The 24,753-nt window shown below is 38.1% G+C and overlaps 1 protein-coding gene and 1 non-coding gene across 3 annotated transcripts in view; one reads left to right on the top strand and one right to left on the bottom strand.

Moving 5' to 3' along the window:
- Window positions 1-24,753, top strand: part of SPTBN1 (spectrin beta, non-erythrocytic 1) — a 199,817-nt gene that overhangs the window by 10,783 nt on the left and 164,281 nt on the right. The gene's annotated exons all lie outside the window — the stretch shown is intronic.
- On the bottom strand, window positions 20,556-20,662 carry LOC131486501 (U6 spliceosomal RNA). Its single transcript, XR_009249381.1, has one exon. It is a non-coding gene; the product is annotated as a U6 spliceosomal RNA (small nuclear RNA).

Below are 24,753 nucleotides of genomic sequence, written 5' to 3'. Positions count from 1 at the left end.
CCCTCTTGGGTAGCAGTTTCAGGGATAACTTTTGTTCTAGTGTGTTTGCTTCAAGGCTAAATCTAAACATTCAAGGGCTGTTCATTTTTCTGAAATGTTTTTCACCGGCTTACAGTCTTTGGGGTGGGATAATGCATGTTCTTATCATGGTTTACTCTCACTCCCCCTTTTAGCCTTTTTATCTTACTTCTTTAAAGGGGAAGGAAAACTTGGGTTCTTCCCTAAAACAACGCTTATTTATTTTGTTCTCTGATGTTTAAACATTTTCTAATGTATTTTTAAATCTGTAGCATGGGAGTGTTTTTATAGTGAGTAGAATAGTCAGTAAGAGTTAAAATATTCACTTTTTTTTACCTTCTTGGAATCCCTGAATATTTGACAGTGTCTGCTAATATATATATAGTATGTGTAATTTTTTTTTCTGAGTGGCTTCTGAGGAATATATACTTTCATAAGGTTATAAATTAGCATAAAATCATCTAACATAAAGATTTTTTAATATTTTATTACCAAAATAATAAATGTTTATTGTAGATCATGGAAAATAAAAGTGAATGCAGAGAAGAAAATTAAACTCACTAGATATTCAGTGACTCCAGCAACACGCAGTTAACATTTTGGTGTTTATCCTTTAAACCTCTTTTCCCTGTGTATTTATTTGTTCATCTCACAAATAAGGGCCAAATTCTCAGATCTCAGGCTAAAGATGTCAAGTCTTGACAGTTTAAATAATCACTTGATACATGTAGCATGGCAAAACATAAAATCCTATTACTGGTCGTATTTAAAGCTGTGGCATGGACCCTGTCTGTTGCCTGAGCTGTTTTTAATGGTGGGGGTAGTAAAGAAAAATGGTGAAGAAACAGAAAATCCAAATTTTATTATAGATACTTTTCTTCTTTGAAGAAAAAAATACAGTGAAAAAGAAAAAGAAAAAGAAAAAAAATATAGTGGAAAAATACCAGAAATTAAGTTCTCATTAGATAATGTGTGTTTTCTGTTTTGTTTCGGAAAGAATTCTCATCAGAGTTGCATTAATTCCCTCGAGGGACATCTCTATATGCTTTGGACAACATCTGATTTTACTTTTATCTTCAGATTTCAGAGAATCTTTAAAACAGCTACCCCATAACATGTTACAAATGGAATGGATATTGTTATTAGCATCTTGGTTTTAGAGGTAATAAATTTTACTGGGCTGGGTTTGGCTGTAACTGTTGAAAGCGTATACTAGAGCTCAACCTTCTTAGGGTCTTTGTATTGGCTGAATTCTTTAAAGTACTGCCTCTGGCTCTAAGATCTGTTTCAACGAGAAAAAGCAACGTACTTACTGGATTGTGCAAGCCAGTTATTTAAGCCCTGGGACATTGGATGGATGGAGGTGACTTGTTAGTGCTTCTTTGCTACTGTAATTCTGGTATTGGCCTTTTCCTTAAAAAGGTACTAAAAGAGTTTTTTTCATGTGCTTAGGGAAATGAGTGGAATACCCTTTCATTGGAAAAGAAAGTCCTTTCTAGCAGTTTCCATGAGGTACTTTGTGGTTGTTACTGGTCTTGTTTGGAGTGGTGGGCCCTGAGGAAAAGTGGCAATTGTCCTTCTTCCCGGGTTTAAATACTGAAGGCCAGTGGTACTTCCTTTTACAGTGTAGAGGAAAACTCAGCTGGGCTTGGTGATGGATGGACCGAGATTGGGGTTTGGAACTTAGCTGTGCTACATGGACTTCTTCTCTCCAAATAAGGGATTCTTCAGAAACTTCCCAACCTGATAGGAATCATTCTTTTTGAGGGTGGCCACAACTCATCAGGGGAAATGCTTGATGGTTATAGTGCCTGGGCTGTCCGAAACCTGTAGTAGGTACTTCAGCTTAACCTCCAGGCACCTGCACATGTTGGGTCTAGCACTTGGGGAGGCACTGAGGTGAGACAGTGCTCAATGTGGTCCCTGCACCCCAGGTTACGGGGAGACGGGGGGGGGGGGGGACTAGGATGTGGCCTTATGCGGACCTCTGAATGGATAAGTACACCTGTCACTTTTTAAGGAAGCGAGTGGTGGTCAGAGGTATCAGTTGGGTAATTTTTCTGAGAGGGGCCTGGTCCTTCTCACAGCAAGGTTGACAACTCTGTGTTGCCAGCTGTCCTTAAATACCCAACTTATCTCCTGGGACGGAGTCAAGGGTGTACCATGATCCTTGGAGCAAAGACATTCGTGTGCTTTGCTATTGAGCAGGAAAGAAGCCAGTGCACACTTAGTGGTTTATTCTTTGTTTTAAAGGTAAGTTTTGTTTTGGTTTGTTTTTGTCTGTTTTTAAATCAACACCCACTGCTAAAGGAATTTCTGAGCTTCCGTGATAATCAGGATGATTTCTCATTTTGAAAAGCTTATTTTGCTTTTGAAGTGTGTTCCTGACTTTAAGAATACCAGCTTTCATTTAGGTCTAAGAATCTTGTTCAATTCATAAAGGGTGAAAGTTTAATTAGAGAGCAGGTTAACTTGGGGCACCCGGGTGGCTCAGTCGGTTAAGTGTCCGACTTCGGCTCTGGTCATGATCTTGCAGTTTGTGAGTTTGAGCCCTGTGTGGGGTTCTGCACTGACAGCTCAGAGCCTGGAGCCTGCCTTGGATTCTGTGTCTCCCTCTCTCTCTGTCCTCCCCTGCTCACGCTCTGTATTTCTCTCTCTGAAAAGTAAATAAACATTAAAAAAATTAGAGAGCAGGTTAATTTATTGTTTTATTCCTGCATAAGACTATTCTTATCTGTCAGTTTAGTATTTATTTATATATATATTTCCAGCTCTGAGGAATTAATTTGTTAGTGTATATTTACATGAATATTTTATTCCTAATTATAGTGTGCATTTTTGTTGGGCTACACTCTTGTTAAAGAAAACTTTTGTTCAGGTGCAATAAATATATCTTTAGTGGGTCATATTTGAAAACTGGTTCTCAGTCTTCTCAACTTTTAAAGTAAGTAGATATTTAATGTAAAGAGTACCTTGATGGCTGGTCTATCCCTGGAATGTTGTGCAGCTGTGCAGAGTATGAGGCTCAAATGTGCTAATTAAATATATTTTTTTAAAGCAAGAATGGAATGTAGCAGCATGTGGTTAACCATTCCGGTTTGTTTTTGAAGAGGACTTTTTTTTTTTTTTTTTTTTGGCCAAATATTAACAATTAGAGAGTATGTTGACTGAGAGGATGTATTACTAGGTTACACTGGTTTTTTAAAGGAAATAATGGGACTTATTAAATACTGATATAATCCTTTAAAATATATCCTGATTAATAATCTGCTTCAAAATGTAGACAGTGAGAACATGACTAGGGTTTTAGCATCTGTAATTAAGGTGTTTGTTTTTTAAGATTTAATCTTGCTTTTCCCTCTCTATATCCGTTCTTCTTCGTTAGTTGAGGAGTACTCAGCCTTCTTTTGGGCAGTGAAGTACAGCATTCCCCCCCCCTCCCCCAGTTTGATCAGTATTCTAATATTTGTTTTGGGAACCAACTGTACATTGGATCATTTGGACTAAACGGTATCCACACAGATGGTGGTCTGATTTTTTTTTTTTTTTTTTTTTTTTTTTTTAGTCAGACATTGTGCAAAGTGATCTGATGGGAATAAATGGCAGGTTGGTTGTGTAATGTGGCCACATCTTACTTAGTGTATCTTTAGAGATAAGTGGGATGTGATTCCAGCAAGGCTGTGCATCAGAAGTTGGAATGTGTTGGAGAACTGCCAGGAGATTGGGAGCAAGCTGTATGACAAGCACTAATACGGCCTTGGCCTGCCTTAAAATAGCGACCGTTCACAAAATATCTTGAAACTTGTCATTTCACTTGAGCAAAATCACTCCTGTAAACATATTCCCAAGAAATAGAAATGGTTGCTATCCTCTTTAGTTTAGTAAGGTTTACTATTATTTATCTTTTTGTTCCAACAGTCTTAAAAAAATCTTGTGCCTGTATATAGGAAAATTCTTCTGTGTAACATATTATCTTGGGTAATTTTATCTGGACTAATTAGTAATGCCTTATCCCAAACTTCACATTGAGGTTCCTCTGCCCCACTCATCCCTCTCACTGCAAAATATGTAGTCTCCATGGTTTGAATAGAAATTTGGGCCCTAAAGGATAAAAACTAAAGCCCTATATTTTATGTCATAAAATATATGTGGATATGAATTGTTGATGTGTGAACACTAAAACATTGTAGAAGGATAGTAAAGGGCATTGGTTACTGTCCTGCAGAATCTTTTTTTTCTTTGTTTATTGCTTTTTTGGGTTTGTATTAAAGTTTTTGCCATTTATCTGCAGCACTTGATTCTTGTTTGTAATTGATTTACTTTCTAATTCTGGTCTCTCAATTTAAAAAAAAAAATAGATAGGCTCGTTTTTCAAAGTCAGGATAGTAAACTAAGGAGGACTGGGGTGTGCAGTCTTTCGGAGGAGTCCTGTACAGGTTTGAGCCCGATGGTGACATGATCATCACCTGCAGAGGATGAGGCTTGGTGGAGGTGGGGGCTGCCTGTGGGGATAATACAGTCAACTTACTTACTAGCTTGGGTACTGTGAAGATGACATTTTAAAACAAGGAACATTTAGATTATTGAGAGGAAATAAAATAAGAACAGAGAGGACTTGGATGTTAAATATAATATGAAAACAGTGAGGGGCACCTGAGTGGCTCAGTCGGGTAAGCGTCCCACTCTGAATTTCAGCTCAGGTCATGATCCCAGGGTCATGAAATCAAGCCCCATGTTGAGCTCAAGCTGGCTTGGGATTTTTCTCTCTTCCTCTGTTTTTACCCCTCCCCTGCTTGTGCTCTCTCTCCCTCAAAATAAACAAACATTAAAAACAAACAAACAGACAAAAAAAAACAGTGAACTTCATCTTGAAGGGCTTAAATACAAACCAAATTTCTGTTAAGAATTTCTTGAAAGATGTTACTAACAGATATTTTAATTATCCTCTAAAGTCCATTAGAAATTTGGACTTAGACTAATTGCAGTAATTTTAGAGCTTTTTAGAGTACTTTGCACCATGGCTTTGTTTCTTATGTATTGCTGTGGTTAGATTTAGAAGTCATGAATTTTGCTTTGTCATTTTCAGTATCGTACACATATTTCAGAGGGCCTCTTCTCGTATAGAAGCATTATGTCTGGCTCTTATGTAAGTGCCTTTATACAGAGATTTTTATTTTATACTTATCAGGACTTTGGTCAATAGAATTGAGGTTGTCTTTCTACGTATGTTTTTAGAATATGTAAAAAAAAAACATTTTACGTTTTTACCACATGGAAAAATGTTCTGTGGAAAATGCATGGATACATCTTCTTTAGCTGTGCTGATCTTTTCATTTTTAGATGGCAAATGAGTTCTCTGTATGTTATTGTTGATATGTTGGAAAATGTATTTATTGAGCCTGTGATTTCTAAGTTGTTTTATGTTTTTGTTTTTTACACATTCCTTGTTTTTTAAACATACTCTTGGATAGGCAGATTGGTAAATCGAGTTCAGAAGATATGAACTATGAGCTAGAGCCACCAGTTTTCTTTTTACTTAACACACCATTATCTGATCTGCTTGCGAAACTATTTTGGATAGTTTTCAACTCAGATCATTTAATCTTGCAAGAGCCTTCAATCATTCACTATAAGAAGACAAAAAGTAAAATATTTGAATATCCTTTTCCTAGGTTATTGTCTCAATTAGAAAATTCTTCATTTTAATTTTACACTTGCGTACTGGATGTCATCTCTCTGGGTTTCTATTCCTTGTATTGGCACAAGCTCATAAGACTGGGAACAAATATTTAGCATTCAAAATATTCCAGGCAAAAATTTACGGAATTTGCTTATAAATGTTAGGGGATGCACAGAACAGACACAGGGTTTTAGCTGGCTCTTTGTGCAGTGTGAAGGCAGATGGAAACATTACAGAAATCTGCTGCAGATGGCAGTGGAGTGGACAGGTGAGGACCACATGGAAGTTCATACCAGGGGTAGATGGAGTAGTGAGTTGGTTTATGAAATGCTAGCCATCTTAGATGTTTCTACAGCTGTTGTCAGCTAGCTGAAAATAAATTCAACTTGCTGGAATGGTAAGAGTTGCTGTCTGAATAGGCTTAGATAAAATAGTGCTTTAAATGCCCATGACAATGTCTGTTGTAACATTATTATTATAGGGAAAAAATGGTAATAAACCAAATACTCATCATTGGTAAGTTAGTGGAAGAAGTATTATGGAGGCAATACAATGTAGTGGTTAAAAGTGCCAACCCAGGGGCTGCCTGGGTCTGAATCCCAGATCTACCATGGACTCACTTTGTGACGTTGGGCATGTCATTAACCCTACTGTACTTCTGTTTCCTCATCTGTAAGATGGAGGCAATGATAATACAGACCTTGAGGGTTCTTGTGAGGATTAAGTAAGTGGATATAAATAATGAGATTAGTCTAATAGTGGCAAATATATAACTATTAGTTATTATTATATTGATAAAAATATTGAAGACATTCTCATAACATAGAGCTTTTTAATATAAAGGAACAAAAGCAAAACACAAATTTATATAAATGATATGATCTCTTGCCACTTGCAACTACGTGGATGGAACTGGAGGGTATTATGCTAAGTGAAATTAGTCAGAGAAAGACAAAAATCATATGATTTCACTCATATGAGGACTTTAGGAGACAAAACAGATGAACATAAGAGAAAGGAAAAAAAATAATATGAAAACAGGGAGGGGGACAAAACAAAAGAGACTCATAAATATGGAGAACAAACTGAGGGTTGCTGGAGGGGTTGTGGGAAGGGGGATGGGCTAAATGGGTAAGGGGCATTAAGGAATCTACTGAAATTATTGCTTCACTATATACTAACTAATTTGGATGTAAATTTTAAAAAATAAAAAATAAAGTTAAATAAAAAAACAAAAAAAATGATATGATCTCAACTATGTAGAACAACACACACACACACACACACACACACACACAAAGAAGAAGGAAATACTCCACATTTAAAGTTTTTGTAAAGTGTGGTGGGATTGTGACTTTTGTTTTCATTTCAGTGCTTTTCTGTATTTTCCAATGTTCACCAATAAGCATGTCTTACTTTTATAATTTGAAAAAATAAACTTTTTTTCAAAAGTGCATGTCATGCCTTGTAAACAGTTAGTATGTTAATTATAAGAACATCCTGTTTATTCTTTGAAAGCTCAGGACATACCATTTGGCCAGAGTTTGATTCTACAGTACTTTCACATTCTTATAAAGTGCCTCAGCAATAAAACTCCAAACTTTTTTTTTTTTAATCTCATGACTTAGATTTTTCTGCTTATTCAGATGAATGGTATAGTAAAAAGAATGGAACATGTAGTTACATGAGTTCCATTTGTTAGCAATATGATCTTAGACAAATTATGTAATAGAGTTTTGGTTGTATCATGTGAAGGGGAGATGATGCCAATGATGATGCCAGATGATGGTAGTTATTATCTACCAACTATCACTGTGTCAGTCTGTACACATTTCTGGCATTCAGTAAGTGATTCTATGTCCCTTACTGCCCACCTTCACTCCCCACCCTTGTCAACAAACAAACTAAATTTGGTCACTTCAAATTCGTCCATACCATGTTGTTTAGTTTTAACTCCCTCATCTTCATTGCTTAATGTAAGATTCAGTAGCCCAAAGTGGCTTTCATAAAGATTCATTTTTATAAGCTTATTCTGCTGTCTATCTGCCCGTTCTTCTCATATATCTGTGTATTTATTTTGTCACATCTAGTCAATTTATATAGCTCTATTTAAGACATTTCCCTTCCATAGTGTATCAAGCAGTTTAGGATTGGTGTGTAGTAACAAACATCTCCAAAATCTCAGTGGCTCAAAGCCATAAAAGTGTGTATTTCTGATTCATGTTACATGTCCATCATAAGATGGCAGGGGGCTCTGCCTCACATTTTCTAGCTCAAGAACCCTGGCTGATAGGTCATAGAAAAGACTTTGGCCAGAACTAGTCACATGACCTTGCCCAACTGCAAGGGGAGCAGGCACATGTAATCCATCCATATGACCAGAAAGAGAAGAGACTGGGTATGTGTGATGATTAGAAGTTTTTGACCAAACCTAGGTAACAGTGTAGGTCCTATGGTCTGGCTTTACATTGTCCATCAAGTTCTTTGAAGCACTAGCTTTGCAGTATGTTAACATGTATTATTTATGAAGAGAATGCTAGGCTAAGTAAAATGTAATAGGTTAGAACTTTTATAAGCTAATAGGTATTCTGAGGTAGAGGGAGAGAAATAAATATATGGTGTTTCCCAAATTTACCTGACCTTGGAATTCTTTTTTTTTTTTTTTTTTTTATAGTCTCTCTTAGGCTTAAGGTTTCATAAAATGTACTTGGGGTACACTAGTATGAAACAGAGCAAAAACTAGAGTTTCATTTTAATTATTACATAGACTAGGAAGAAGCTTTGTTTTTATTGTTAGAAGAGTTGCTTACTTGAAGAGTCTGATTTCTATTATGAATCAAATTGCAGGCCCTCAGTTTTTTAAAACAGTCTTTTTTAAAAATTTCGTCATTATTGGTTATATGCCTGTGTTGAATCCATATGATTTTTTCTTCATTTAGTTTCTGTTGTGTTCCAAGCCTACCATTGGAAAGAGAAAGGTAAACAAACCGTGACCACACATCTTAGTTGTTAGAAAAGATTAAGTTGGTTTGAACAAATGACCCAAATGCATAGAATTTTTTTATTGGCTTCAACATTTCTTGTGGGTTCCCTCTGAGTTTCCATAACAAATTTTCTAGAAGTTTTGACACTACTGAAATGAGAGCTCTGGTAAACAGAGAGAGAACTTTTCTTGAGAGGTATTGCATATTTCTCTACCAAAAGGCTTTGGATTTAAACACGATATTTGTTGCCAGGGATTTTATGCCTGCATATGTAACAAATCTCAGTATATGGAAGCTTTCACTTAAATGTGGCTGTAAACTTCATGTAATAAAACTTTAGGTAAGAAAGTGCTCTTCCTGTTTCATGACTATGCATGAGTAAAACTTAATAATGACCAACTCTCCAGACCTTTGAGTTTATGGCTTTTTTGTTTTCTTTCTGTCTTTTTTTTTTTTAATTGATGAAGTCAGTTTTTGTTAGAAATTGTATGAAATCCAGGCTGAGAATTGAGTTTTCATTTTGTCTTTTCTTTGTTTTTTCCCTTTGTGAGTGAAAAATTGCCCAGGGCAGTTGTTTCCTGATGGGAAACACGCTTCTAAATCTTTCAGCTAACTCAGTAGCACCCTGCTGCCCATCCAGCCCCTTTACCACTGCCATTGTAATCAGGACCTGGCCAGTAGTAAACCTGCCTTTTGAAGGTGACTGGGGACGATTTGAGGCAGGGAAAATCTTCTTTAGAGCCATGGTTCCATTATCCTTTTTGTTGATTTTAGTATCATTGTTGAAAAAGCATTCATGACCCATCACAAAAACATTAAAAAGCATTTTTCACATGGCCTAGCGCTGACAGAAGTCAAACTTAATATATCGAGGAGTGTCACAAACATGAGAGCCATCGCTCTTTACCACAGGGCTGCTCCCAAGCCTACTCACGGGACCCTCGCCTGTGGCAGGTCTTCCCTGTGTTTGAAGACCTCAGATCTTATGTTAAATTTCAGTAAAGGTAGCCTTGGTGTAGGTCTGCTTTGGAGGGAGGATTGTTCATTTCCTTCAGGGAATAGTAATGTGGCCCCATCGTGGATCTTGTGGACCTGCTAGGAAGCCAGCTGTTAGGAAATTTTGTGGTAGAGTAATGTTTTCCCATTGTAGGCTGCAGCTCATGGTCAGAAAGATTGTAGAGAATACATAGAATTAGAAGCTTTAGAGCTGGGCAGGACCCTATGGATCTTAGTAGTCCATGCCTTTTGGGGAAAGAAGGAGACCAGCTCAGAGAGGCCAGGTGCAGCCACACAACCTGTTGGTAAGGGCTGAAGTTGCCACCACTGCTTACTTGGACCATTTTAAAACTATACATACATGGTGAGGCTACAAGTAAATGCTCATGTTTGCTGTTTTCACTCTGTCAAACTAGCATTAATGTTTAATGGGAAATATTTATTGGGAAAATAGATAGTGTTTTACCATAGATTAAAAAAAATGAGAGAGTTGTTTGCTTTTGAATTAGGGAAAAAAAGAAAGCCCATTGTGTATGAAACTAAAAGTCGGCACATACAGCATACCCACCTTTGTCTTAATAGAAATAGCAAACACCTGTGTCCTGGCAGCTCAGGCTAGTCTGGAAGAAGGTGAAGGTCACTGTAAAGTAGAAAAGGATTTGGTTAAATATTGCTCGGATAAGCTGAATACGTTTAAAAATTTTCAGACCCAGGGATGTGAATAGAGGCTGACAGGAATTCTCTGTGCCCACAGTGGGTTTGTGTTTTATTTTATCAATGATTTAAAAGGGGATAAAGGACAGTTCTGAAAAACATGGTCTAACCAGTTCTACCCACATGGATTTGTCAGCATGCAGGAAATCTGGGGTATGATGGGGTGAAAGTAAAAAGAATAAATCCCATCATCCCAGTCTTCTGTGGAAGGTAAGACTTGGGAGGGTATCTTACAGTAGTTGAGTTCTGTTTCTGGAGCCACACTACCTGATGGAAGCCTGCCTCTGCTGGTTATTGAGTGTGGGTCTTTGGTAAGTGACCAGGTAATTTATTGTCTAAACTGGGTAGTTTATGAGAGTGGAAGGGGGCCCTCTTAACAACTGTGTCAGGACAGCATGCATAAACTCGGATTGTCTGAGGCAAACCAGGTAATATGGTCATTGTAGGCTTATCAAATTATTCCATCTTTGTGTCTCAGTTTCTTCATGCTGTAAAATGGGAGTGATGATAGTTCTCACTTCTTGGGGAATCAGATTAAGTCCAATAGAACATGTGAAGTGTTTTGAATGTTGCTTGGCACATAATAACTGTTCACTAAAGTCATCTATTAAACTATTATTTAGGATACTTAATTCACATGACAACCTCTTACATATTCAGTTTACTTTCTGGTATCTTCATATTATTTCTCCATAGAATATTTTGCTTTTAATTTTATTGATGGAATAATAACATTTACTAATGACTGCTTCTATTTATGGCACCATCTCAAACTTAATTTACTTGATTTATCTGAGGCCTTTCTTCAGATAAAGTCCCTGAAACTAAAATTTACTATTACTATGCCAAATACCCAGGTATTTGCACTTAGTTATATAATTAGCATCTGTGGTCCAGAGGAGGAAAGACATTGGGACACATGTTTATCAGGTGGTGGCAAATTAGTGTTCACACTAGGGACACAGTTTTTATACTTGGCCCTGAGAAATAGGAATGGTTGGATAGTTGATTGGGGGGCGGGGATGCCAAAACTAGGTCTCTTCCTTGACTCTCTCAAGCTGGATTTTCCCAGCACAGTGATATGTCGGGTTGATAGATTTGGGAAAAACAAAGAAACCAGAATGCCCAGTTAAGTTTGAATTCCAGATGAACAGCACATCTTTTTTAGTATAAATACGCCTTATGCAATATTTGGGGGTGACTTATACCAAAAATTAATTTTTTATCTGAAATTCATCTTTAGTTTGTCTTCCTTTGTTTATCTGACCATCTAGTTATATAGTCTAAAGAGCCTTTTTACCCTATTCAGTCTACCCCACATTCAGATATATATACAAAAGTATAGTCCAGTTGCTACTGTAAACTTTGTGTGAACTATAATATAAAAACGCCCATGTGTTTTACTCTCCATTGGAATGGACAGTTGAGAAGTTGTTATAAGGAGCTGCTGCTGGGTACCCACCAATGCTAAGATGAGAAGGAATATCATCTGGTTTGCCACAGCAGCAGGGATTACATTTGCTCTGTGAGAACTTCTTGGCTGTGAATGTGGATGGACTTAAGCCAGCCCTTTCTCCTTGGAGGGGAGGCTGTTGGTTAAGGTGAATTATTGAAGCCTTGGTCAACTCAAGTTCTCAGTTTTATGACTGAATTATGTTAGTAGTAATCCGGGAAAGTGGGGGAAGATGTAATTTTGGATCATTTATATTTCACCTCTCAGTAGAGGGAACAACTTATTGTCATTAAGAGTGACCTTCAAATATTCTTCCCATTAAAATCACCTCTTCCTGTTTTTGACTTTCAGTACTGCTGCCTAGAAAATGCTGGTGAATTTTTTGCATCAGCCTTGGAACTCTGTCAGCATTCCACCTGAAGGGCACTGTGTGCCTTTGGGAAATGCTGATTGGAAGATTAGAGGCTGTGGGAACTTGAGTGACTGTTTGCATTTTTTTATACTCTGGGTATAATGCCTCTGTTAAGTCAAGCCTCAGAAACAGAGCTGCACCAGGTTAATGATACACTTGATGAAATTAGTAATGGCAAGTGAAGGTTGACATTGTGCCCACCCGAGAAAAGCGAGCCAGAAGACATGGGTTTTGGAGTGATACTGGCTTTTTATTTACTGCCATTTAAAAAGTTTCATCTACTCCATGAAAAGGCACAAGTGTCAGGTTACTCTTTGAAGAAAAACCAACAGTGGCAAGAGCTTGCTGTCAGACGCAGATAGTGTGTGGGTGAGTTAGCCAAGGAAAAATAATCCACTTAGAGCTGTTTATTCAAAGTGCTAGATTTGGAGGTACATTTTGTTGCTAATTGGTGCCTTTCCAGAAAATAAATTACTTGTATGTAAAGACACAGGCTAGCCAGGCTCTGGATGCTGATAGTTATTTTGAAAAACTCTTTTCCTTCCTTGTTTTACTTTCCTTTTTGAGCTCTTTCCTTTTCTACTCCTTGCTTGCTTTAGCAGCCCATTCCTTTTGGACATGGTTTTGCTCTTGAAGGAATTCTTCTAAATTTGTCCTCGTGTCTTGGGATTGATTTGCATGATGGGGAGAATATTTGACCTAATTGTTTACATAGCTTAGTGTTTGTCAGTGTTTTGTTGGATGAGGATTGGCTATTAATGGTAGAAATTTTCGCATTTTAGAGCAGTGATACTCCTTCTTGTCAGCACATTGACATCACCTGAGGAGCCTTTAAAAATGCAGATGTCTGGGTCCCACCCCAACAAAATTTGCTTTAATCATCTGGTGGTAAAATGAGCACTGGGACTTTTAAGAGCTCTCCAGGTGATTGAAACATACAGCCGAGTTTGCATATTACTCTTTGCTCTCAGAATTACGACTCTAGTGTATGCTGTCCAGCAGGGTAGCCATGAGCCTTATGTGGCAACTTACATTTACATTAATTAAAGGTAACTAAAACTAAAAATTCAGTTCCTCAGTCACACTGGCCACATTTCAAGTGCTCAATAGCCACATAAGTCTCATGGCTACTGTTTTGGACAGTGAAGATATAGAATGTTTCCAACATGGCAGAAAGTTTAGATTCAGGCTCTCTCTGTAGGATGTCAGCAAAACAGGGAGAAGCCATGAACATTGGAGAGTTCTGACACAGGAAAGACAGACTTGGAATAGAGCTAATCCAGCAGGACCTGCCAGTACCGAATTACCACATACGTTTTTAGCAGCCTTTTTCTCAATGGCCTTTTGGCACCAGAAGTCTTGCAGCAGTTGGTGAGATGGATTATGTGTCGCATCTTGCTGAAAGGCCCTGTTTAAAGCAGGCTGGCCTGCCGGGGTGTGGTAAGGGTGAAGGGCAGGAAAATGTGAACTCCGAGGAGTCCAGGGCCAGGAAGGAGAGAATTAAGCTTTATTTTCTGCAGAGCCAAAGAATGCCCTTTAAGGGACTAAAGCCTGAGAATTTGGGGTAAAACTAGGTGAGAGGCAAAAAAATCCCTTCTGTTGAAGAAATACCTTCCCCAGTTGTTTGCCGTCTCAGCTGAACTCTCAGATGTGGGAGAGAAGGGTGGTGCTAGCTCATATTTCCAGTGAAATTTCCATTGTGGGTTCCCATGTTCTGGAGGGAGGGCAGATGGAGGTTAAGAGAATGGGATCAGACTAGATCATTTTTATTCAGACGGGTCACATAAAATCCAAGTGCGGTAGGGTTAAGGAAAAGAGAAAATGGTAGAGGCAAAATGTAGTATGCCGAAGGATGTAGATTTTCTAAATGATGCTTTCTTCAGGCAAACCCTCTTTCTAGAATCTGCCTTCTTTCCGAAATCTACTTCTTTTCATTTTATTGTTTATTTTTGGCAGCGTGTTGAATTCTGTTCCTCTTCTCATCCCAGAGTGCTGTTTCTTGCTTCATTATAAAAGGTGGCATGTCACATGTCCTGCATGGTTACACAAGCTGAGTGTGAGTGTGTGGATGATCTCTTGGGACCCTCTTCCTCAGATTTCAGTGTTGTGCATTATCTCATCCTAGCGGCTTCTTTGTGATTTATAGTTTCCTCCTTCCCTTCACCATTAAAAAAAAAAGTCCTATCTCTTGTTATATTTTTGGCTACAGAATAACTCCAGATGGTACATTTTGTATAGGGGGAAAATAACAGAATTTTTCACACTTTCCGTGAATTATTTTCCTACTTTCAATTTTAATGAAGTTATTAATCTTACAAAGGACTCATTTGTAAAGACACTAATCATGAACAAACACACTTGTGTACAGTATTTAATTCCACTGGCAAAAATTAAGAGTATTATTACCCTTACACCTTTGTATTATTTGTTACCGTCTTACATCTTTTAGCATCAGATGCTAAGGTAATAATCCATTTTTCTAGAGATAGAATGAGTGCCAAAAATGGGATCAAGGGGCGCCTGGGTGGCGCAGTCGGTTAAGCGTCCGACTTCAGCCAGGTCACGATCTCGCGGTCTGTGAGTTCGAGCCCCGCGTCAGGCTCTGGGCTGATGGCTCAGAGCCTGGAGCCTGTTTCCGATTCTGTGTCTCCCTCTCTCTCTGCCCCTCCCCCGTTCATGCTCTGTCTCTCTCTGTCCCAAAAATAAAAAATAAAAAAAAAAAAAAATGGGATCAAATAAAATGATGTAATTGAAAGTACTTGGAAAAATACATGGCAATATAGAGATGTAAGTTACTGGTTTTTACAGTTATAATTCTGAGTTGAGAGCTGATATGTTTCAAATGATGAAGAGCTTTTGCAAAGAGCATTCACAGAAATCCCTAAGTGGGCATGTTTTGCAAAATATTACTGAGTATGTGGATTATTTATAGAAAATGTTCTTTACTTTGAAATGATCTTTTCTCTGTGGTTTTGAATCAGTTGGATTTTTCTGGATCAAAGAGAGGACCTATGATCTATTCTTTGAGCCTGAAATAGTTTTAATCCTCACTGTGTTTCTATATGAATACAAGGAACGCTTTAGCATTCATCATCCATTCTGATCTCACAGAGCCATCCCAAGAATCTGTTTAACTTTTCTGGTTGATGATGCAGAGAACAGAAAACAACTTTCAGACATTTTCTAAACAGATCTTTTAATTCCCAAAATATTTAAAGGGTCTTCTCTGGTCGTGCTCTTAATTCAGGTAGCGCCACGTAAAAGGGAAACTAGGTAGGACATCTGAGCAATCTTGAAATTACTGAAGTGGTGGCAAGAAAGTTCTTTCAGAAGTTAGTTTTCCAGAAATTTCTGATTGGGAATAAGCACTTTAAAATAACTGAATTCTCTGATTAATCTGCCACATCTTAGTTTTCCCTCAGTAGCCTAGATGGGCATGGAGCTTCAGTTGGAATGTTGAATACTTCCCATTGCTGGGCTCTGTGCTGGCACCAGTTCTGCCCTCATGGGACAAGTGTTCAGAGGAGGAAATAGGGAACCAGTGACAAGTCCTTGTCATTGGTATAACTGTGGACACAGAATTGACATGTCTTATTTAGGTAGGTGACAGATATGAGGGGATAGGGACAGCTTTCTGAAGGATGATGACCTGAGATGACTCTGGAAGAATGAATGGTGTTAGCTGGAAATATTAGGGGGTGGAGAAGTCCCACCCGAGGGAACAGCATGCACACAGCCATGGAGAAAGAAGATAGTGTGCTTTGGGGAAGTGTTCTGCTATGGCTGGTATGGAGGGACTGTGTTGAATGTGGCTGAGGCAAGATGAAAGAGGTCTTACATACATTGAAATGAGGTTTTACCTCAAAGATGAAGCGGGAGGCTTTGAAAGATTTTAGGCAAGTCTGTGTATTTTTCAGAGCTCACTTGAATTCCAGGATGGAAGAGAATATATTTTTGTAGGGCAAAATGGCAGAGTAGGCCATAATTCTGTCAAGAAACACTGAGGGACTTTTCCAAAGTCAGGGTGATAGCTCATAATATTTAGGGGGGTCCAGAGAAACTGTTAATAATAAACCTGACTGATAGCAAAAACTGAATCCCCAAGGCATCGTGTCTGTCACTGTGAGGTTTTACCTTCACGTAGTCATACATTATGAAGAGTCTCCAAATCTATATTCAGTGGTTAAAGATTGTCCACATTATTAACAATTCTTTATAGTTTTCAAATATTTTCTGATTACTCTACAATCAGAAAATTGTAGATATTAGGATTTGAACTATTGTGGTGGTCAACATTCTTTTTTTTTTAATTGTTTTTTTTTTAATGTTTATTTATTTTTGAGACAGAGAGAGACAGAGCATAGTGGGGGAGGAACAGAGAGAGAGAGGGAGACACAGAATCCGAAGCAGGCTCTAGGCTCTGAACTGTCAGCACAGAGCCCAACGCGGGGCTCAAACTCACAAACCGTGAGATCATGACCCGAGCCAAAGTCAGACGCTTATCCAACTTAGCCACCCAGGCGCTCCTGTGGTGGTCAACATTCTTGATGAAGAACTGATCGGAAATTGTTGATCATATCATGTAAGAATAATTTTTAACTTTTTAATTTTTTAAAATTTACTGAGAGAGTAAAAGAGCATGTTAGTGGGGGAGGAGCAAAAGGAGAGAATCTTAAGGAGGTTCCATGCTTAGTGCTGAGACCAACTCTGAGCTCAATCTCAAAGTCGTGAGATCATGACCTGAACCAAAATCAGCAGACGCTTAACTGACCGAGTCACCCATGTGCCCCTGTGAGAATAGTCTTTTAGAGTAAATATGTACCTGAGGAACCTCATGGAAAGTAAAATTTTAAACATCATATTTTAAGTGTCTTATAGCCATGTACCATTTAAAGTAATTTTCTTGAAACTTCTGTGGTTTGAAGAATCATTTTTAAGTAGCTGACTTCTGATTTTTCTCTTTTCTAAATCCAAATTGTCTTATTAGAGGCTTTGCTTATAGACCCTTACAGAAACAGGCATTCCATATTGCTGGTGACCATAGTTAAGTTCTTAGATGTTTCCAGAGAAATAATGTGGTACTTTAAGGGCTTAAAAAAACCCCAACAACCCTGTAAAATATTTGTTTTGAGAAATACATAATTAAAGAAAAAATTTATGATTAGGAAAGTAATACATTTAAGAATTTTCCTGTGATCCTGATGCTATTCTATCCCTTGTTAACATTTTGATAAATGTCCTTCTTCCTGGTCTTGTTTATTCATACTTGCTCACATACATACAACCACATAATTATACTTTTGTTTTTATATAATTATGTTCCCTTTGTTATGTCATGAGTTGTGTCCATTTAAAAATTTTTTTTTGAACATTTTTTTTCATGGCTATGTAAAGTACCCATATAGCACTCTTATTACTGGGCATTTAGGTTGTCTTCACCTTTTTTGCTGCTATAAAAAGCCCTGTGATGAGCATCACTGAATTCAAACTTTTATCTGAATTCTCATTTTTCTGAAGGTTTCTAAGAGGGGAATGCCTAGATCTAAGGAGTTTTATTTAACACCTGTTCTAAGGTTATGTGTTCCCAGGACCTCCTTGCAGGTGTCTGTTTGACTTCCTCCCTCCTATGACAGACAACTTCAAGCTTAAGCAAGCTTGATTTGGGTTTTGTTACTTGAACGGTTTGTTTCCCTAACATTAAAAAAAATGTTCATTTATTTATTTTGAGAGGGAGGGAGGGAGGGAGGGAGGGAGAGAGAGCGAGAGCGAGAGAGAGAGAGAGAGAGAGAGAGAAATCCCAAGCAGTGCAGACCCTGACACAGGGCTTGAGAGAGAGAAAGAGAGAGAGAGAGAGAAAATCCCAAGCAGCACAGAGCCTGACACAGGGCTTGATCTCACCAACCACAAGATCGTGACCTGAGCGAAATCAAGAGTAGGATGCTTAACTGACTGAGCCACCCAGGCTCTCCCCTGCTTCTGTAACATTTATGTAAAATCATAGTGGTCTTTGTGCTGAGGAATCATTGGCATGCGTGTTAGGTCTCAAGCAAAGATACTCCCAGCCTGCAATAGAAATGTACTTGACTGCTGTGTAGAATTTCCTTTCTTTTCATCTGGAATGAGAATGAGATTTATTGGTTTGTATAAACTAGAGCAGAAGGGTTAATAGAAGTAATAAAAGTTGTCAGACTGTTTAGCTCTATTATGCTTTTATACTTAGAGTCCTTTAAATCTGTTTAGAAAATTGTTGTGTAGTGTAAAGCATCCACAGAATATTGAACACAGTGTTTACCAGTGAAAACCCAATCTTTTGAAGTTTGGATAGAACCAAGGAGCAGTTTTCTTATAATTTCCTCTGTGTTCCAGATTACTCTTATTTTTGTATTCTACAAATGTATGCTTCTATCTGTTCTGAATTTAAATAGGTTTAAGTTGGGGGGAGGATCCTAGACTAAGAATGTTTCCACGTAGAATTGCTTTTTCTATTTTTAGCTCAAGTTGTATTTACTGCAGAATAGTCGTTTAAACAAGAGGCCCTTAACTCTCACATCTAATTTTGAATCCCAGTAGAATAGGGTGACTATCAAAGGCACAGAAAGTTAGCATAACTTCCCCAAAGTCACATGAGTGGGTTACTGTCTTTTCTCGGAACATATAAAAAGAAAGGGTCCTTCTTCAAGACTGATAGAATCACAGTGTCATGCTCTTTCTCGCAACATCACTGTAGGGAATTACAGAGAAAGAAGCAATTAAATGGTGCCATCCAAATCCTGAAAAGAATGAGGCTCAATGTAGGGGAATTGGGCAGTGGATAGAGTGCAAATTTTTGTATAACTGTAATTGATATAGGCATGACTCATTTGAAGTTAAAAAAAAGACTTCAAATGTGAAGACTGAATTTTAAAAGTTACAGAGAATGATTATTCACATTATAAAATGACTCATCCCTTATAAAAGGGATTTATTATCTTTCTTTTAAAAGGATATTCCCCTAGTGCATTTGGGTACTTGTCTGCTCATTGTCTTTTGTTTTGTTTTGTTTTTTTAATTAAATTAGACTACTCCATGATTCAGTTTCTTAAAAAACTTACACTATGACCTATGATATGACCCAGGTGTTCCACTCCTAAGACATTTACCCGAGACATGAAAGCACGTATCGCCACAAAAACTTGTTATACAAATGTTCGTAGCAGCTTTATTTGTAGTAGCCCCAAACCAGAAACAACTCAAATATCCATCACAGGTGAATGTGTAAATGAACTGTGTTGTATCTGTACAATGGAATACTACCCAGCTATAAAAAAAAAAAAAAAAAAAAAAAAAGTATTGCTGTGTATAACAACAGGGCTGAATCTCAAAGTAATTATGAAGAAGGCAGACAGAAAAATTTCATACTGTGTGATCCCATTATTAGAGAATATGTAAACTAATCTATAGTGACAGAAAGCAGATGTGTGGTTGTCTGGGGGGTGGGGGGGGTGTGAATACATGGAGGTGGGACAAGAGGATGGACTACAGCGGGTTTTGAGGAAACTTTTTGGAGCGATGGATGTGCTCATTGATTGTGATGGCTTCACAGGTGTATACATATGCCAAAACTTCTCAAACTGTGTAATTTATATATGTGCCATTCATTGTATTTCTTTTTTTTTCCAATATATGAAATTTCTTGTCAAATTGGTTTCCATACAACACCCAGTGCTCATCCCAAAAGGTGCCCTCCTCAATACCCATCACCCACCCTCCCCTCCCTCCCACCCCCCATCAACCCTCAGTTTGTTCTCAGTTTTTAAGAGTCTCTTATGCTTTGGCTCTCTCCCACTCTAACCTCTTTTTTTTTTTTTTTTCCCTTCCCTTCCCCCATGGGTTTCTGTCAAGTTTCTCAGGATCCACATAAGAGTGAAAACATATGGTATCTGTCTTTCTCTGTATGGCTTATTTCACTTAGCATCACACTCTCCAGTTCCATCCACGTTGCTACAGAGGGCCATATTTCGTTCTTTCTCATTGCCCTGTAGTACTCCATTGTGTATATAAACCACAATTTCTTTATCCATTCATCAGTTGATGGACATTTAGGCTCTTTCCATAATTTGGCTATTGTTGAGAGTGCTGCTATAAACATTGGGGTACAAGTGCCCCTATGAATCAGTACTCCTGTATCCCTTGGGTAAATTCCTAGCAGTGCTATTGCTGGGTCATAGGGTAGGTCTATTTTTAATTTTCTGAGGAACCTCCACACTGTTTTCCAGAGTGGCTGCACCAATTTGCATTCCCACCAACAGTGCAAGAGGGAAAAATATGGAATGCTTCACGAATTTGCGTGTCATCCTTGCGCAGGGGCCATGCTAATCTTCTCTGTATTGTTCCAATTTTAGTATATGTGCTGCTGAAGCGAGCACTCATTGTATTTCTTATATGTCAACTATACCTCAGTAAGTCCCCTCTCCTCCTGCCTACTGGTTCTACCACTCTTTTGCATCCCTCCCAACCCACTCAAAGTCAAGAACATGGGCAAGAATGGGCCAGCATTGTAGTCTGGGGTACAGAATGCTGTGCTAGATATGGGCATAGGGGTACAATGAAGACACCTGCAGGAGGTGATCTTGAGGTGATTAGGAGAGAGGGGTGTTACATCTGAATCTGGGAATGTCTGGAATGAAGGTATATGTGGTCATTCCAGGGGATGAAACTGGGGGAAAGCAGGGGCCTTGGGTGCTTATCGGAGAGTTTGAAAGCCCTGGAGCATCACTGATGGCTGGTAAGTAGGGGGAAAGACAAAATCAGCTCAAAGCCCTTGCCCATATCTGGGAAAATGAGGCAGGAATATCAGGTTCAGAGCTCAAGGAACCCGTAGGAGATGCTACTCCCCAGTCCAAAAAATGTTCCTGCCAGAGAACCTTGTTATCCAAGAGGGGACTATCTTGCCAGGCTCTGCTCTGTCCAAGAAACTGCATACCACATTGGGATCCCACCTGTACAAATACTTAAAATTTTTCATTTCAAAAATCAAAGTGTTCTTTTTAGGAACTAAGAAAAATAGGGTTTGTTTTTTTTTTGTTTTTGTTTTGTTTTTTTTTTATTTTTTTTAATGTTTTTATTTATTTTTGCGACAGAGAGAGACAGAGCATGAGCAGGGGAGGGACAGAGAGAGAGGGAGACACAGAATCGGAAGCAGGCTCCAGGCTCTGAGCTGTCAGCACAGAGCCTGACGCGGGGCTTGAACCCACAGACTGTGAGATCATGACCTGAGCCGAAGTCGGATGCTTAACCGACTGAGCCACCCAGGCGCCCCAATAGGGGTTTTTTTTTTAAAGAAAAATAAGAAAAATTAAATTGCTTTTCATACCACCAGCCAGTGCTAACTTTTAACATTTTGGTGTATACTATTCCAGCTAAAGGTATGTTTTCCAAAAAAAAAAAAAAAAAAATAGAATCATAACAAACTCATTTTGTTACCTGCTATTTCATCTGATAATTGTCCCATATTTTACGTATATCTATAAAATATCATTGTTTTTATTTTATGCTTGAGAGTCTACATATTTTTTATGTATGTGAGTGTGTGTGTATATATGTGTATGTGTGTGTCTGTGTATATATGTGTGTGTGTGTATCATTATTTATTTAACCAAGCTCTTTTTGGGAATTTTGTTGTTGTTAAAACATTTTTTAAATTCTGAGAACATGAGGATTTTATTTAAAAAGGAAAATAAAGAATCTGTAGTTTATTAAAATTTTATTCAAACATGTATTTTTTTTTAACATTACAGAAAAATAGCCTTGGTCTACTGGATGTTAAAACCAAATGAAGGGGAGGGAGGTCCATTTCTAGAATTACACATGGGTACATACAGTGGTTCTTTGTTACCCAGTGATAATTATTTCATCTGTGCTGTTCGCAAAAAGCAGCCACTGATGTGAATTCTGTTGTTTCAAAGGAAGATTTCTTCCTTATCAGAAATAAGTTAAAAAGTAATAAATACCAGAAATAAGTTAAAAAGTATAAATAACAGTAATAGTTAACTTTTTTTAAGGTTCCATGTATTGTAAATATTTTATGTGCATTATTTCCTTTGATTCTCAAAACAGTTCTATGGAATATAGGTTCAATGATTATTTCTGTTTTACAGATAAATTAACTGAAGCACAGAGAGGCTAGTAGCTTACCCAAATAAGTGATTCATTTAGATTATGAAAACATACCCAGTGTCACATCATTCGTGTGCACAGACATGCAAATTAAAATAATACTGCAATACTAATTTATAGACCTGGAGTGATCTTAACCATAACACTTGAGGAGGCTGATCAGGGGAGAGGGGAAACAGTCCCTCTTGTATAATAATCCTGATGGGAAAGTGCCTTTCTGTAGGGCAATAGATTTCTCTTCTAGAAATTTATCCTAAGAAAATAATGGGCAAGGTTACAATGATATTACCACATTTATATAAAAAAAAATACTGAGCATAGTTGTCTCCTAAGTTGTGTCTTATAGGGACTTGGTTAAATAGATTATAGCATATCCATACTGTAGAAAATTGCTCAGCTATTGGAGATGATGATTTGGGCATGTGTTTACAGAAATAGGTGCTGAGTAAATAGGGGTAAACATATAGTGTGGAACATGAGGATCCAACATCTGTGTCCACTTTGAGCTCTTGGTTGTGGGTATTTGGCTCTCCATGAGGAGCCAGCATACCTGGCTTCCTCTGTTTTCTGTAGTGCCGGAGAAACTAGTCCTCTTTTGACCCAGAGAACGCATGTCCTTTCAAGGAACCCCTGAAGTTTCTGTGGGGAACCCTCTAGGGTTTTCTGAAAATAAGTAGGAGAAGAAGGAAGAGGAATGATGAATATCTTTCATTTAACAGATGCAGAAGCAGAATTTTACAACTGGGAAGTCCAGCCATAGCAGAGCTATGAATTTGTTTGGTTTCTCCAGCCCGCGTGTAAGCCCACTTGAGTACCTTTCCTCTTCCCATGAGACTCGCTCCACCCTATAAGTTTTCTCTTTACCTCTTTATTGTTATGGCTGTTGGTGCTAGGACTTGACTTTTGTCCTACCAGAATTTACCTCTCCAGGGTTTCATCTTCCATCAAGTCCTTGTGGATTCGGATGTTGTATTGAACAAGGATTCAGTGTGTTACTGTTCTTAGGGTGATTGAACTTTCACAACTGCCTTTTTCTTAAAGGTGTAACTATTTCGGGAATTTGCAGAAATCGTAACACCTCCCCACCCAACCCCCCCACCTTCATGGCAGCTTACCATGAATCCTTCTCCAAGACATAGAACTTAAAGGTTGCCTTGATATCAAGAACTTTCTTATGTTACAGAAAGAACCTTCTGTGGTTCATTTTGAAAAATATCTGTAAATATTTTAGAACTGAATTTTGGGAATGGCTACCCTCTGGCTGAACTCTGCTTACAAAATCCATAAATACAGGGTTTCAGTCTTTCACAGCAGGACAGGTGCAAGTGTGTGCCAGTGAGTTTACAGCCAGAGACCATTCTGCAAACATCCTGCCAAGAGAAGAGTTGAGAATAACAAGGGAAAAAAAACAGAGTTTCTGGTTGGCTTTCTTGTTGAAGACATTCATCAAGAGTCATGCTGCTGTCAACTTGCTTTTATGTATTTTTGCTTAAAGAGAAGGTGTTAGAGTCCCTATTGGAAAAACCCTTTGTGTTATTTTATTAGGTTAGGTTAGGCCTGGAGATGGGACGTTAGGTCTGGAGCTAAACCGAAATCAAGGAGGCAGCAATAGAATTTTGCCTAAGAGCATAGATTGGTGCCTCCATTGGGGCTTTCTGCAGTGATGAAAGTATTCTCTGTTTGTGCTGTTCAATACTGTAGCCATGATCCACATGTGCATATGGCTAGGACTGAGGAGTTGAATTTTAAATTTTATTTAATTTTATTTAAATTTAAATAGCCACATGTGGCTTGTTGCAACCATACTGGATGGCATAGGATAGTAGACTCACAATCTGGACTACTTGGGTTCAAATCCCAACTCCACTAGCTTTGACCTTTGACCTGTGCCATAATTTTCTCATCCATAAAATACAAAAGATAATAGTCCCTACCTCATAAAGGTTATTTGAGGCTTAGGCCGGCACACAGAGCTATGTATGTGTTAAATGATGCAAATATACATACCTCTATAAAGTTAAAAATTAAAGCCCGATCCACATTGTATTTTCTTTCAAGAAGCTCCCAAGCATCAATGATCAGTGCAATTTTCTTAAAACCCTTTAAATACTATGGAGATGAGTGCTTACTTTTTGCCAAGTGCTATGCTGGGTGCTGGAGATAAACATTGTGGGACAAAAGAAACCTTGTTTTTATTCCTCATCCTAATGAAATAGGTACCATTCTAGCAGAGTATTCTCATCTGATGGATATGGAACTTTAGAACGGGATAGGACTATAGAAGTGTAGGGTGAATAAGTGTTTCGGTGTAGACTCAGAAACTTGCAGCGGCTGTGCCCGC

The sequence above is a fragment of the Neofelis nebulosa genome, chromosome 9 (genome assembly GCF_028018385.1).
Source record: "Neofelis nebulosa isolate mNeoNeb1 chromosome 9, mNeoNeb1.pri, whole genome shotgun sequence".
In the NCBI taxonomy this organism is placed as follows: domain Eukaryota; kingdom Metazoa; phylum Chordata; class Mammalia; order Carnivora; family Felidae; genus Neofelis; species Neofelis nebulosa.
Note: the sequence above shows the minus strand (reverse complement) of the source record. Positions and strands in the feature narration are given on the sequence as shown.